Raw genomic sequence first — 15,279 nt, 5'->3', positions numbered from 1 at the left:
TGGTTCTGTGTGTGGATGCCGTTTCTGGAAGTCCATTCTGGGCCTGGGCAACAAAAAATTAGCTACCGGTTCTGCCGAAGTGGTGCAAACCAGCTGAATTCCACCACTGGACCTAACCCACCAAAGACTTGCAACCCATGGCAGGTTTCCACAGCCTTTCCTCAACAGAGGGAGAGGGATCAATCACCACCCATCCCCTTTCTACAGCACAGTCCTTTCACCAGTCCCAAGAAGCTTCCACATCTGTTTGCGTGTTTTCAGGGTGATTCTGAGTATACAGAGAAACCCTCAATGACTTGAAGAGAGCTGACAGCTGACCTTCAAACAGCTAACAACCAGTTGATTGCAAAGAATGTAAATCCTTCCATTCCTCATCAGTTAATTAGAAGTGAAGAAGCTTCTTAGATGAGAATAACAGAATAACTGTGTTGGAAGGGACCTTGGAGGTCATCTAATCCAATCCTCTGGCAGGAAACCCTATACCTTTTCAGACAAATAGTTGTCTAATAATCTCTTCTTAAAAACCTCCAGTGTTAGAGCATTCACCACCTCTGGAGGCAGGTTGTTCCACTGGTTGATTGTTCTCACTGTCAGGAAGTTTCTCCTTAGTTCTAGGTTGCTTCTCTCCTTGATTAGTTTCCATCCGTTGCTTCTTGTCCTGCCTTTGGAGAATAGGTTGACCCCCTCTTCTTTGTGGCAGCCCCTGAGATATTGGAACAGAGAAGCAGAAGGTTTTCAAAAGAAAAAGTCCAGTTTGTAGAACAGCTTACTCCCAGAAATCATGGGCGCTTCATCACTGGAGATTTTTAAGAAGAGACTAGACAATCACCTCTCTGAGATGGTATAGGTTCTCCTGCTTGAGCAGGGGGCTGGACTAGAAGACCTCCAAGGTCCCTTCCAGCTCTGTTCTATTCTAAACCTTTGGCAGAACCATTGCAAATACATGCCGCATGCCAAACAACAATTTTTGATTATGTGACCGTGGGGATGCTGTGTCAGTTGTTAGGTGCGAGGACTGGTTGTAAGCCACATTTTTCAGTGACGTTGTAACTTTGACTGGTCACTAAGCAGATGGTGGCAAGTCGAGGACAACCTGTACCGTGTAATAAATCCACCCTGATGAGAGATCGGGTTGCTCAAGACTTTTTTGAAAATGGATTGGCCTGGCCGCAGATGCACAGTGGAATTCTTTTATGGTCTTGGCAAACCAGCAGCCCAATTCTCTCTCTCCCCCTGAGCTCTTTCTATCCTAAATGACTGTCATTTGTCCTAACTCTCTCAGATTCCTTGCTGCAAGCTTGCCAGCTTAGTGGAAGCAATTCAGAAGAAATGACAGGCGTTTCCTGTAGAGTCACAGAACCATTTTCTGGGAGGCTGACAAGTTACAGCTTTTGGCAATCATTATCTGAATGCTACACTCTAGTGCTGATTTGACTCAACTTCCCTGCCATGTTCATTTTGCCCTGTGAAGCACGCAGGGCGGAGGTGGCTGGGTGCAAGCCGGAGACGCTGATTCAAAGACATGGGTAGACGGTCCGCGAGCAGAGGTTGAGACCTCAGAAAGAGAGCAGACAAGCAACAAAAATACTAAGGGCTCTGGAGGCTAAGCCGTAGAATGAACAACTGAAGGAGTTAGGTATCTCAGGTGTACTATTATGTATTGGGAACGTGTGACACTCATGAGCAAGAGGTCAGGTCCACGTGTGAAGGTCCAATTAAAGTGATTTAGTGCTACTCATGCCTTTTCGCAGGAATCTTCTCATCTGACGGTTAGCACCTGCTTGGAGGTAGATAAGTGTCAATGGAATTCAAGGCAGGTGGGAGTCAGTCCACTTGTGGCTATGTATGGATTCTAGGCTGCTACCTCCTTTAACTCCATTCCCAGGTTCTGCCAGTCCTCCTACATCAGGGGTGTCAAACTCGCCATGTCACGTGACATGTCACGACATATTGCAAATTTTTCCCCATTGCCAGAGCTGGGGTGGGTGTGGCTTCTGCATGATGCATCTGGCCAGTGGGCCAGCAGTTTGACACCCCTGTCCTACATGAGTAGAGCAACAGTAAGAAAAAAAAAACTAAGGTAAGCTAAGGTAAGCTAAACTAAGCTAAACTAAACTAAACTAAACTAAACTAAACTAAACTAAACTAAACTAAACTAAACTAAACTAAACTAAACTAAACTAAACTAAACTAAACTAAACTAAACTAAACTAAACTTACAAAGAGGAGTAGCAAAATACTTCCATAGATATCCAGGAAATCATTGGATCCAACAAAACTCAGAGGCAGGTATGTACCTGTCTGTCTGATTGTCTGTCACTGTTGCCTGCATTTATTTTCTTTCTTTCTTTCTTTCTTTCTTTCTTTCTTTCTTTCTTTCTTTCTTTCTTTCTTTCTTTCTTTCTTTCTTTCTTTCTTTCTTTCTTCTTCTTTCTTTCTTTCTTTCTTTCTTTCTTTCTTTCTTTCTTTCTTTCTTTCTTTCTTTCTTTCTTTCTTTCTTTCTTTCTCCCTTCCTTCCTTCCTTCCTTCCTTCCTTCCTTCCTTCCTTCCTTCCTTCCTTCCTTCCTTCCCTGCTTCTCATTCCCATCTGCTTCCTTCCTCCCTCCCTCCCTCTTTTCCTTCCTCTCTCCCTCTCTCTCCCTCCCTCTTTTATTCCCTCCCTCCCTCCCTCCCTCTCCTGGTATGAGAAAGAAAGAGGAAAAGAGTCTGCAAAGCCATGTTTTTCCTGAATAATTTTATTTTCTCCCCTTTCCCCATAACCGAATAGTAGCATCTTCACTTTGTTCAAATTGTTAAAGAACATTCCAAGTGATAAACAATTGCTGTTACACTGAGAGAAAAGGCAGTGTTCTGCCAAAGGAATTATTTTTCTCATCAATTTCAGTGTCATCTTTGATTAATTTTCATATTGTGCTTCATTGTCGCTCATCCTTCTCCTTCAGAGGTGTCCTTCAGTTGGGTTGTGAGAAAGAACCACAAATAAATGAATCTCAATTCAGCTTTTCTCAAAGGAAAGGCTTCTGGAGCAGGAGGAGAAGGAGAAGACTTCACACTTACCTGGACAAGCCTTTAGCTGAGATTGGTTAAATTAGGCTGAGTATAGAGGTATTTCTCTGTAGTTTGTGACTAGAGCCAGATAATTAACATTATTATGGATTATTGTAGTTTGCTTATTACGGGGGCTGCTCCTTCCCCTCCCCTTTTTATTATATATTGTATATCTTGACACATTATGTTGTTTGGATACAAGAATAGTTATACATTAATTAGAATTATTGACATTCTAATGTTGAGATAACTTAAAGTATTGCAAATAAAAAGAAATATATTTATCAATACTAGTTACAGACTAGGATATCGATATTACAAACATAAAATTATTGGATCTTTTCATCCAACACGGGGCAGCTTTGAGAACCAAGTAGAAGGCAGTTGGTGCATAATGAAGCAGTATTCCAGTATTTGAGGGGCTGCCACGAAGAAGAGGGGGGAGGTCAACATTTTTCAAAGTACCAGAAGGCAAGACAAAAAGCAACGGATGGAAACTAATCAAGGGGAGAAGCAACCTAGAACTAAAGAGAAACTTCTTAATAGTGAGGACAATTAACCAGTGGAACAGCTTGCTTTCAGAAGTTGTGGGTATGTCATCACTGGAGGCTTTCAAGAAGAGACTAGAGAACCATTTATCTGAAATGAGCAGGGGGTTGGAGTAGAAGACCTCCAAAGTCCCTTCTAGCTCTATTCTGATTGATTGATTGAAGTAGCCTTTATCTGTGGACGGTTCCAGTACTGTTGCGTAACATCGTAACTGTGGGAGCTTATTTATTTCTTTCATTTACATACCACCTTTATTATATTTACAAATAACTTAAGGCAGCGAACATATCCAACAAAACTTTCTCCTCCTACTTTCCCCACAACAACCCTCCTGCGAGGTGGGTTGGGCTGAGAGGGAGTGATTGGCTCAAAGTCACCCAGCTGGCTTTAATGCCTAAGGTGGGACTAGAACTCTCAGTCTCCAGGTTTCTAGCTTGGTGCCTTAATGACCAGACTAAAATGGCTCTTTGAGTTTCACTGGTTGTCATGGTTCCAACAAATCAAACTCTTCAAAGAACTTCAAGGCGTTGTTTACCTTAAAGAAGCTTTATTTAAGAAGCATAGCATCGGCACTCAACACAATCAAAGCCAAAAACTGGATTCCCTTCCCCTGAGCACATAGTATCAAAGTACAATTCCCTCCTCCAATTAACAGTCATAAATCACATTCCCCAATTAGTTTGATATGCAGGCTCTCCCTCCAGTTCTCCAGCCCAATTCTTTATCATCTCTTATTTCAACAACCTTGGTTCACACACTAGGTTCAGTATTGTTATGTCTACCTAAATGCTCATGCACATTCCTCCCCCAAGCATCATCTAACTCTAAAAGTAAAACATAAGAAGAAAATGGTTGCATCTCTAACTGTTGTCAAAGCAAAAACATCCAATGTTAGCAGCGTTGACACTGGTGACCAATATATTTTGCAAGTGCTGTTCACTAACAAAGCCCTATTATGATCTAGGGCAGGGAACCTTGGCTCTTTTATGACTCGTGGATTTCAACTCTCAGAATTCCTGAGCCAGCATGGCTCAGCATGGAAACCTCTCCCTTTCCCCTCAGCATGGCTGGCTCAGGAATTCTGGGAGTTGAAGTCCACGAGTCATAAAAAAGCCAAGGTTGCCAACCCCTGATCCAGGGCCTATATAAAGGCTACACCTACTGAGAATCCCCACCTACTGAGTGATACACTGTGAGCCTCCCATGAGCTTTCTCTATGGGGGCTACTCTGAGATGAGGACAGATCCTCCTATTTTAGACTCCCATAAGCTACGTTCTCAAGCTTGGTAGCTTTCATATGGATGGACGCCAACTCCCAGAATTCCCCAGCCAGCTTGTTAAGTAAGTTGTGAGGTTGGTAAGCGAATCTGGCTTCCCCCATTGATTTTGCTTCTCAGAAGCCAGCTGAGAAGGTAGCAGATGGTGATCATGTGACTCCTGGATGCTGCAGCCCTTGTAAATACATGCCGGTTGACAAGCACCCCAATTTGGATCATGTAACTGTGGGGATGCTGGGATGGTTGTAAGTAGGAGGACTGCTCATAAGCCACCTTTTTCAGTGCTGTTGTAACTCTGAATGGTTGCTAAATGAATGGTTGTAAGTCAAGGGCTACTTGTGTACACTTCAAGACAGATATTTCACATTTGTTTATTAGATCATCTATTCAAGATCAGTGTTTCTCAAACTTGGCAACCTGCCAATAGGTGGAGTTTAACTTCCACATTTCCCCAGTGTTAATTACTTACTCTGAGAAAATAATCAGTAAGTGATATAGAAACCAGCTTCAATTCAAACATTAATAGGTGGTCTAAAGAAGAGGAGAGAAAGTGCGAGGTGGGAAATAACAGCCCCAAATGGTGGCTTTAAGGAGGATCAAGGAAGAAGCTGAACACTTGTAAGCAATTTGGTTCTGAGATCTGCATGCTGATAAGGGATTAGTAGAAAAGCTTTCTCAGTTGATCCTTCTTATCTCTTCAAAGAAGCTTCCTGCTTAATTCTTTGCTCTGCATATTAACAGGGAATTTAGAAGGCAGTTATCCAGCCTCTGCAATTTAAGCATCTCTCCCCCACCACAGACAAAGTTCTGCAAAAAAAAAAAAAGAAAGAAAGAAAGAAAAAAAAGATGCAAAATATGCAAATTTAGTCTTCGGGAGCAGGGAAACAGAAAGTATTAAACTCTTCTCATTTTCCCGATTTCTTGTGAAGGTTTGGCTGGGCTCCAAGAAGAAGGGACGGAAGACGGTTGGTAAACGTCATTGATCCAGTCTTTTTAAGGTCGAGCTCTTTTGAGGTGGAACTAACATTGGTTCAATTGCAATGTAATTAGTCTTGGCGCTCTATGTGTGAGTTAATTTATTGGCTTTACAGAAAAGCCATAAAGTTGTCAACATTAGGTAGGAAAGAAAAATAGCCTCCTGGCTTCAAATTAATTTGATCACAATTTGCCCAGCTTAAGCATGTTTCAAAGTGAGCACTATTTACCCTACTGTTCCTTCCAGAGCTTGTGGCATGAAATGAAAAGCTGTGCCCGCGGAATCCGAATTCAGAGACTTGAGGATGAAAGCCAGTCTATCCGCAGATTTGTGTGAAAAGGATCTTTAAGGATAGCTCCTTATTATCCTTTAGTTAGAGTGAAGGACAGTGGGAGATCCAAGATGGTGTCTCAAAGGTGCTTTTTCAAAAGGCAGTTGGGCTGGGGTTTTTTTTCCTTGAGGAAGAAGAACAAAACCTTTCCACTTCTCATCCAAGAAGCTTCATCAGTTGTGATGGGGAGGGGGGGAATGGAAGGATAGGTACTGACAATTGAGAGTGAATGGTGAGGAGGATGGAACGATAGGTTCTAACTGGTTGGAGGCTGCAGGGATGGAAGGATGTTATTTCTTTGCAGTCATCTGGTTATTAACATTCTCCCTGAGAGCTCTTTTTTTGTTTGTTTGTTCGTTTTTTGTTTATTTTATTTTTCACAGTTCCTTTAATATACCACAAACTAACCAATGAAATATAAACATTTTTTCAAGTATTTAACATTTGTTATATCAGTAATATGCATTTACGTATGGCGACATATAATACCTACAGCATCCCTGAGAGCTCTTGAGGCCACCTGGGGGTTTATCTTTGCTCTCAGGATCACCTGAGTCAGAGTGCAATTTTTATTTTTTTTAATCCCATTTGTATCCCACCCTTCTCTGAAGACTCAGGGTAGCTTACAATCTAAATCACAAATCAATGTGCTTAGCAATAGCCTTCATTCTATGTGTATGCCTGCTTATTAGGGCTTTCCCCCCCCCAAGCAGCATTATTACAAAGTCAGCTTATTGCCCCCAACAATCTGGGTCTTCATTTTACCTACCTCGGAAGGATGGAAGGCTGAGTCAACCTTGAGCCTGGTGGGACTCGAACCTGCACTAATTGCAGGCAGCTGGTGTTACTTAAGGAGGCATTAGCCCACTGCTCCACCAAGGCTCTTCAATTGGTTGTGGAATCTTCTTGGAACTGCTGCAAAGGCTGCATTGTAGACTGGAGATAGGTGGTGTCATCCAAGATGGTGATGCAATAACATCCATGGTGTTATTGGTATGCTTTTGCCAATGTAATGTCCAATTCTGGAGCATGGGCTGCAGTGAACCAGAAAAGGAGATGGTCAGTAAAAGTTGTAGCAAGCTGTGACTGAGAATTTCAAATTCCCCTGAATTTGAAAGATAAAGGAATATAGTGTCCTGCCAATCCAGATGGAGGCTGGTTTGTTCACAACCTCAGATGCCACTTTAGATTATGGGGGATGGTTTAATTGATTGATTGACTGATTATGTGGCAGGTCATTTTCAACTCCTAGAGATCAGATACAGGGGGATTTTCTCCATGAAGATTTGTCTCTAGCATGGTGTTTCAGGTCTTCCTATACAGCAGCTATCACCATTGTAACTGTGTCTATCTACCTTGCTGATGGTCCTCCTGTTCTTCTCTTTCTTTCCCAGTATTAGAGCCTTTTTCAGAGAGTTGGGTTTTCACATGTGTTTGAAGTAGTGTTAGGCATATGGTTATAGCCTACCTTCAGACATTGTATTTTGGATACTCCCTGGACTGTTGCTGTTGCTTATCTGTGTATGACCTGGACTGTTTATTTGGATTGTGTTTTTGTTTTTACACCTAATAGTAAAGTATTTTTCTGTTTATCACAACTCAGTTTATCTGTGTGGTTACTGTGTGACTCTTACTATTCTCAGTATGCTTTTGCCTGTGCAGGTTCTTGATAACTCAAGAAGCACTTTGCTAACAAGTAGGATAATCTGAGCCTGGTCATTTGTGCATTGAGTGAGAACTCTGGGTTGATTGGTTGGATCATCCACTGGTTTGTTTTCTTGGCTGTCCACGGTATTCTTGAGAGTGTTCTTCAACACCAAAATTCAAAGTTGTCAATGCTTTCCCTATCCTACTTCTTTGAAGTCCAACTTTTGCTTCCATAGAATGTCAACAGAGAATACCATGATCCCGATCTTTGTAGGAATAGATACATAATGGGCATTTGAATATTAATGGGTGGTTTAAAATGCTTATAAAACAGTAATGATTCCCTTGAGTAAAGCCTATTTTCTGGTGATGTCATGAACACGTCCATACTTTTTTTGGAAACGTAATTGAAGATTCTTGTGCATAGACTTGAATAAATCTGTGCTGCAACTTTATGAATGGTCTTGATTCTTTGCACAATCTTGCAAAAGATCAGGACCATAGAATGACAGAATAACAGAGTTGGAAGGGACCTTGGAGGTCTTCTACTCCAACCCCCTGCTCAAGCAGGAAACTCTATATGATTTCAGACAAATGGTTGTCCAGTCTCTTTTAAAAAGCCTTCAGGGTTGGAGCACCCACAACTTCTGAAGGCAAGTTGTTCCACTGGTTGTTCTTACTCTCAGGAAGTTTCTCCTTAATTCCAGGTTGCTTCTCTCTTTGTTCAGTTTCCATCCATTGCTTCTTATCTTGCCTTCTGGTGCTTTGGAAAATACGCTGACCCCATCTTCCTTGTGGCAGCCCCTCAAATATTGGAACACTGTTTTCATGTCTCCTAATCCTTCTTTTCATTAAACTAGATGTTAAGGAATTTGTTGTGCAGAGGTCTCCTTGTGCTACCAAAGAGTTGCACAGACAAGGAAGGGTACTGAGAGCAGTAAAAGTCACACAAGAATACACTGAGTTATAAAAACAAAAAGTAGTTTACTTTTGAGGTGGTGTAAGAACAAAAATGCACAGTCAAAAATAAACAGTCCAGGTCATAAACAATAGCAACAGTCCAAAGAGTAATTCAAACTACAAAGTCTTCTTACCGGTCCAGAGGTCAATACACAGTTCAGGTTTACAACAGTAGTAAACTAACAGCAGAGCAAAAACAGTAATAGTAGAGATCAGTGAATTCAGAGAGAGAAAGAAGCTACGTTCCTAGCTTCCTCTTATGGTACAGTTGTTTTGAAGCCGTTTAACCTGTTTGCAGGAGTTGCCTTACTCTTTTCCTGATTATAGGCATTGCAATTCAAATACTTACTACATGGCTTCAGTTTAATTCCTTCTACTAACTCAACTGTTTTACGTAGTGAGTTAAAGTTTACATGCCCTAACCGCCTATGCAATAAATGTATACATTCATCATGTGGCTTCTTGTTCTCACATATTGAGTTAGCTTTAACTGTACTAACCTGGTTACTTGTGAGAACGAATAAACCATTTTTCAAATTAGCAGTTACACAGGTTCCATTCCTTTCAATAGTGCATTGCTCCCCACTGAATGTTACCACAAACCCAACTTTAACCAATTCCCTTACAGATAACAAGTTGAATCTTAGCTTAGGTATATATAACATAGGTAACTGTTCATCAATGCATGGACAATAGGAATTACCTTCACTAGAGGCCTTCATCCTCCAACCGTTTGCTAGTGAAACATATTGGTTGCTGTTTTTCATATTAATAAACCTCTTTTTCTCTTTAGTAATGCATTGTGAAGCCCCACTATCAACAACCCACAATTCATTATTCCTGGATGTTGGTTCACCAGAAACAGCCAAACCAATGCCCTTTTTAGCCTTTCCACTGCTATTTACATTCTGTTTTTTACCCTTTCTACAGAATTTAGCTATATGCCCTCTAGCCCCACAAGAATAACATTTCTTGATGTTGTAAGCAGTGGTAAATGGCTGCTCCTCTTGTAGCTGTGTCTCTCTCAGCTGGTCTCTGTCAAGCCTCCTTCTGGACTCTTCCAGCAGTCTCCCAGTAATGTTAGTCAATGTCAGTTCCTCTCTGGTCAGGACTTCCAAAGAAGAAACATACCCATCATAACTCTCATCCAAAGATGACAGAATAATGTAGACCTGATGCAACTCTGAAAAAATCAGCTCCTTTTCATGAAGCTCTTGAAAAGTTGCCTTCATGTAGTTTAAATGGGTCAGCATATCTCCATCCTTCTGCAGACGAGCCCTAAACAGCTTACGTGTAAGGTGTATATGTGCACCCACACTGTCTCGAACATAAAGCCTTCGCAAAACGCCCCAACACCTAGCAGCAGACTCCTCACCACGAATATGGACAAGCTGCTGGTCATTCAGTGTTAGTCCAATAATGCAAAGAGCTTTCTCATTGTTACGTTTAAAGTCGTCTAACTTCTTTGCATCCTCTTCGTCATTTGCATCCCAAGCAGTAGTATCCGGTGGGTTATTTACTACAGTCCATAGTCCTTCCTTGCACAAAAGCAAGCAGCATTTCGTGGACCAGGAAACATAGTTTGTCCCATCCAACCGGGTTATCCAGGAGATGCCTGACAACAGTTCTTGTGCCATTTTACACCAAAAAGCTAACACAAACTCAGCTAGGAATACAGTGTGAACTTACTCTCAGTACAGGCCTGGGCCCATAACCAGTGTTAAGGAATTTGTTGTGCAGAGGTCTCCTTGTGCTACCAAAGAGTTGCACAGATAAGGAAGGGTACTGAGAGCAGTAAAAGTCACACAAGAATACACTGAGTTATAAAAACAAAAAGTAGTTTACTTTTGAGGTGGTGTAAGAACAAAAATGCACAGTCAAAAATATACAGTCCAGGTCATAAACAATAGCAACAGTCCAAAGAGTAATTCAAACTACAAAGTCTTCTTACCGGTCCAGAGGTCAATACACAGTTCAGGTTTACAACAGTAGTAAACTAACAGCAGAGCAAAAACAGTAATAGTAGAGATCAGTGAATTCAGAGAGAGAAAGAAGCTACGTTCCTAGCTTCCTCTTATGGCCATGAGAACACTTACACACCCATTGGCCAATTAACTTCTTAAAGTCATAGCATTATGGTTAATATATTTTCAACCCAACATTGTAGGCTAACACCATATGCCTAACACTAGACATACCCCAAGTTGTAGTTCATAAAGATTTATTGCTCAAGTTTATATGGAAGGATCTAGTCAACTAACAGTCAGCACTAAATTGGCACTAGAATAAGGGTCAATGGAATTCAAGGGGGACTGGACTTGGATCTCTTGCGGCAATGCATGGACTCTAAACTGATGACATGTTTAACTCTGCCTGCTCTCCTTCTACAAAATTGCCCTTTCAAGATCTAACCTGATCTGAGCTTGCTTAGTCTTTCAGATCAGTCATGGTCAAGCTAGGTACAATTGCTAATAAAGATAAAAATCCATATAGGGACAGTTATGCACGAAGGGGATTGCATAGCAATCAAATTATATCCTTCTATTTTAAATGGGGTTGGAACAGCATGCCTTCTCTTTAATTTTAATCCATTTCACGCTCCGAGATAGATCTGTGCAAGAAGTCAGTGCTGTATGAAAGAAGAGGCTTCTCTTTCAGATCACTGTTCACTTCCGTCTTTCCCTGACTTCTCCAAATACTATGTCCTGCCTGTTTTATAATCCTTGAACAAAATGATTTTCATTACTTGGAGGAAAGAACTCAGGAGCCTGTGGGTGGAGTGGAGAGAGAAAATGGGGGAGGGGAGGGGAGGGAAGAGAATCTTGTTGAAATGTTAGCATGTCACGTAATTCTTGTAGAAGAAATGAACATTGGGAAAGTGAAGCCAGTCACAGCAGGAGAGAGAAAGAGTGGATTTCATTTTCCATATATCAGTTTCTATTAGTTCCAAGGGGAGGTCTATATTACTGGAGGTGTTTGCCATGGTCAAAGCACATTGAATAAATGGACTTTCAACACCATCTACTGATGGAGCTGGCAATACCATTAGAATTACCCATCAATCATAGTCAGAGGAGAGCATACAGGGATGAATGAAAGAGATGGCTGCTTGGGTGTTAAGTCGCATTCGGCAAGCAAACAAAAGAGCACGAAGCACAATTTCTTGCGATGATGTCTTAATAAACTGCTGATTGAAGTGTCAGCTTCATTGGCCCCTAAATTGACCCCAAGCCCTACTGTCGGTTCCATCATATGCCGATGACACAATCATTTTGCCTATACAGGAAGGGTCAGCTGCCACCTCACGCTTGCACTTCACAGCCATTCAGTATCAGCTGCCATGAACTCTAAGGGGACTAGATGGGAGAGGAGAGACTTTGAGGGACACGAAAGTTGTCTAGAATAGAATAGAATAGAACAGAATAGAATAGAATAGAATAGAATAGAATAGAATAGAATAGAATAGAATAGAATAGAATAGAATAGAATAAGGATAGAATAGAGTAGAATAGAATAGAATAGAATAGAATAGAATAGAATAGAATAGAATAGAATAGAATAGAATAGAATAGAATAGAATAGAATAGAATAGAATAGAATAGAATAACAGAGTTGGAAGGGACCTTGGAGGTCTTCTAGTCCAACCCACTGCTCAGACAGGAAACCCTACACCGCTTCAGACAAATGGTTGTCCAAACTCTTCTTAAACTTCCAGCGTTGGAGCATTCACCACCTCTGGAGGCAAGTTGTTCCACTGATTAATTGTTCTAAATATCCAGAAATTTCTTCTAAGTTCTAGGTTGTTTCTCTCCTTGATTAGTTTCCATCCGTTGCTTCTCATCCTGCCCTCTGCTGCTTTGGAGAATAGCTTGACTCTCTCTTTGTGGTAACCCCTAAGTTTTTGGAAGACTGCTATCATGTCACCCCAATCCTTCTTTTCATTAAACTGGACATACCCAATTCCAGCAACCATTCCTTATATGTTATAGCCTACAGTCCTCTGATCATCTTTGTTGCTCTTCTCTGCTCTCTTTCTAAAGAAAGTGTGTCAAACTGCCAGCCCACGGGATGGATGCGTCATGCCGAAACTGTGCCCACCCCATTGCTAGCAACTGAAAAAAGTCGCAATATGTCATGACACGTCATGTGACATTGCAAGTTTGACACCCCTGTTCTAGAGTCTCAACATCCTTTATACATTGTGGTGACCAAAACTGGATGCAGTATTGCAAGTGTGGCCTTACCAAGGCATTATAAAGTGGTATTAACACTTCACGTGATCTTGATTCTATCCCTCTGTTAATGCAGCCCAGCACTGTGTTGGCTTTTTTGGCAGCTGCAGCACACGGCTGGCTCCTATTTCACTGATTGTCCACTACTAGGACTCCGAGATCCCTCTCACAGTTACTACTATTGAGCCAGGTACCACCTATACTGTACCTGTGCATTTGTTTTTTCCTGACTGTATCCATTGAAGTTCACTGTATCTCTCTGAGATAGGCTTCAAAATCAACCTGTTGGGAAGGGAATGCCGCTGCATACCCAACCTATGTCTGAAGCGACCTTTCTGGAAACATCTTGTTTGAATTTGATTGAACATGGGGGCCCAGTGATGGGAGGCAACTAAGGTAAGGAAAAGTTAGACTTGGGGATTTTGGTGCACAATTTTCAGTTCTGGCTATGCTCTACTATAATTCACTCGACTTCCAGTAAACTATACCTTTCGCAGCGAATGGTGTTGAGGATCGTTCTTAATTAGAAGTTCAAGCTGAGGCCCGCCTGACAGGTGGTCTTCAATGTATAACTGGTTGCTTACCAACCATTTGAATTTATAACAGTTCCCTCCCAAAGATCACGCATTCATATTTTATTCTTGCTCTGAAAGATTACGTCAGATTCTCTTCTCTTCCATAGTCTACCCTTTCTAATCATCAAACCCATAATAAGTTCATTTTTTCCCCTTTTTTCAGCAAAAAAGTCCATAAAGGGTTTCCAGCTACTACCAAAGGTAAGTTATTGTGTTTTCTTTCAGAGATAAGAAAAGCTTTGGAGCTGTGTAGAGATTCCACCCCCCACACCCCAAATTAGCAAAGAAGAGTGGAAAAACAAACATAGCTAAGCTCAGAATGAGCTCTAAATTTCTAGACTTTTCTTAATACGAGAAGGTGTGGTAAGGTGTGGTAAGGCCACACCTGGAATACTGAATCCAGTTTTGGTCACCATGATGTAAAAAAGATGTTGAGACTCTAGAAAGAGTGCAGAGAAGAGCAACAAAGATGGTTGTGGGACTGGAGGCTAAAACATATAAGGAACGGTTGCTGGAATTGGGTATGTGTAGTTTAACGAAGAGAAAGACGAGGGGGGACATGATAGCAGTGTTCCAATATCTCAGGGGCTACCACAAAGAAGAGGGAGTCAAGCTATTCTCCAAAGCACCTGAAAGCAGGACAAGAAGCAACGGATGGAAACTAGTCAAGGAGAGAAGCAACCTAGAACTAAGGAGAAACTTCCTGACAGTTAGAACAATTAACCAGTGGAACAACCTGCCTCCAGAGGTTGTGGGTGCTCCAACACTGGAGGTTTTTAAGAAGAGATTGGACAGCCATTTGTCTGAAATGGTAAATGGGTTTCCTGCCTGAGCAGGGGGTTGGGCTAGATGACCTCCAAGGTCCCTTCCAACATTATTATTATTATTATTATTATTATTATTATTATTATTATTATTATTATTATTATTATTATTATTATTATTATTATTTACTCAAAATATGTCCCTAAACTCCTTGAAATATAACAGCCTTTCTCACTGCCATCGTAACAGCCTCCAGGAGAGCTCCGAAGGGAATGGTTCATCTTTCCACATGCTTTCTCAACTTCCTGGAGGAGAAACTCCAGCTGGTCTTGTTTTTTGACTGGAACACTGTATTTTGTTTAGTTTTGAAATGTGAAAAGTCTTATTAAGCCATGAATTCAGAGCATCAGGCTCTAGCCTCTCAGACAGGGATAGCAAAAATCACTTTTCCCTCAAAGGTGCTTTTTTTTCACGAGGTAACTGGACTTTCTTGTGTTTCTTTGAAGACGTTTCGCTTCTCATCCAAGAAGCTTCTTCAGCTCTGACTAGAATGTCCATAGACATTTAACTTTTCCCTCCATCTTCTAGTGTCTGCATTGTTACAGTGTTGAAGCATTCCCAGGTTTCCACCTTAGCCTAGTCCAAAGTTTTGCCTTTGGCATTGCTGGTGGGGAGATATCAAAGTGATTCTTATTTGCTGTGTATGTGTGTCCTTGTGAGTTCCAAAGAGATGGACTCCTTCCTTCTGCATTACTTCTTTGCAGGGACTAATGTGCTTTGTCAGGAGCACCGATTCTGTTGGGATAGTCCAGGGAAGCAGACTGCATTTCATGCATTTTAAACTCAGAACGGCATAAGTCCCTTTTTTTTCTCCTTTCAGCAGAAAATACAGGCTCGCTATTGCTGGCTTTATGGGTTG

At 41.4% G+C, this 15,279-nt stretch overlaps 1 protein-coding gene across 1 annotated transcript in view; it reads left to right on the top strand.

Moving 5' to 3' along the window:
* The first annotated feature begins 13,193 nt into the window (after positions 1-13,193).
* WSCD1 (WSC domain containing 1) overlaps positions 13,194-15,279 on the top strand; it is a 404,046-nt gene continuing 401,960 nt past the window's right edge. The window contains exon 1 of the mRNA XM_083379735.1: positions 13,194-13,210. The gene's annotated coding sequence lies outside the window, so the exon portion shown is untranslated. The remainder of the gene's footprint in view (positions 13,211-15,279) is intronic.

Source organism: Vipera ursinii, assembly GCF_947247035.1.
Source record: "Vipera ursinii genome assembly, chromosome: 1".
NCBI classification, from domain to species: Eukaryota; Metazoa; Chordata; class Lepidosauria; order Squamata; family Viperidae; genus Vipera; species Vipera ursinii.
This window is presented reverse-complemented; position numbering and strand designations above follow the sequence as displayed.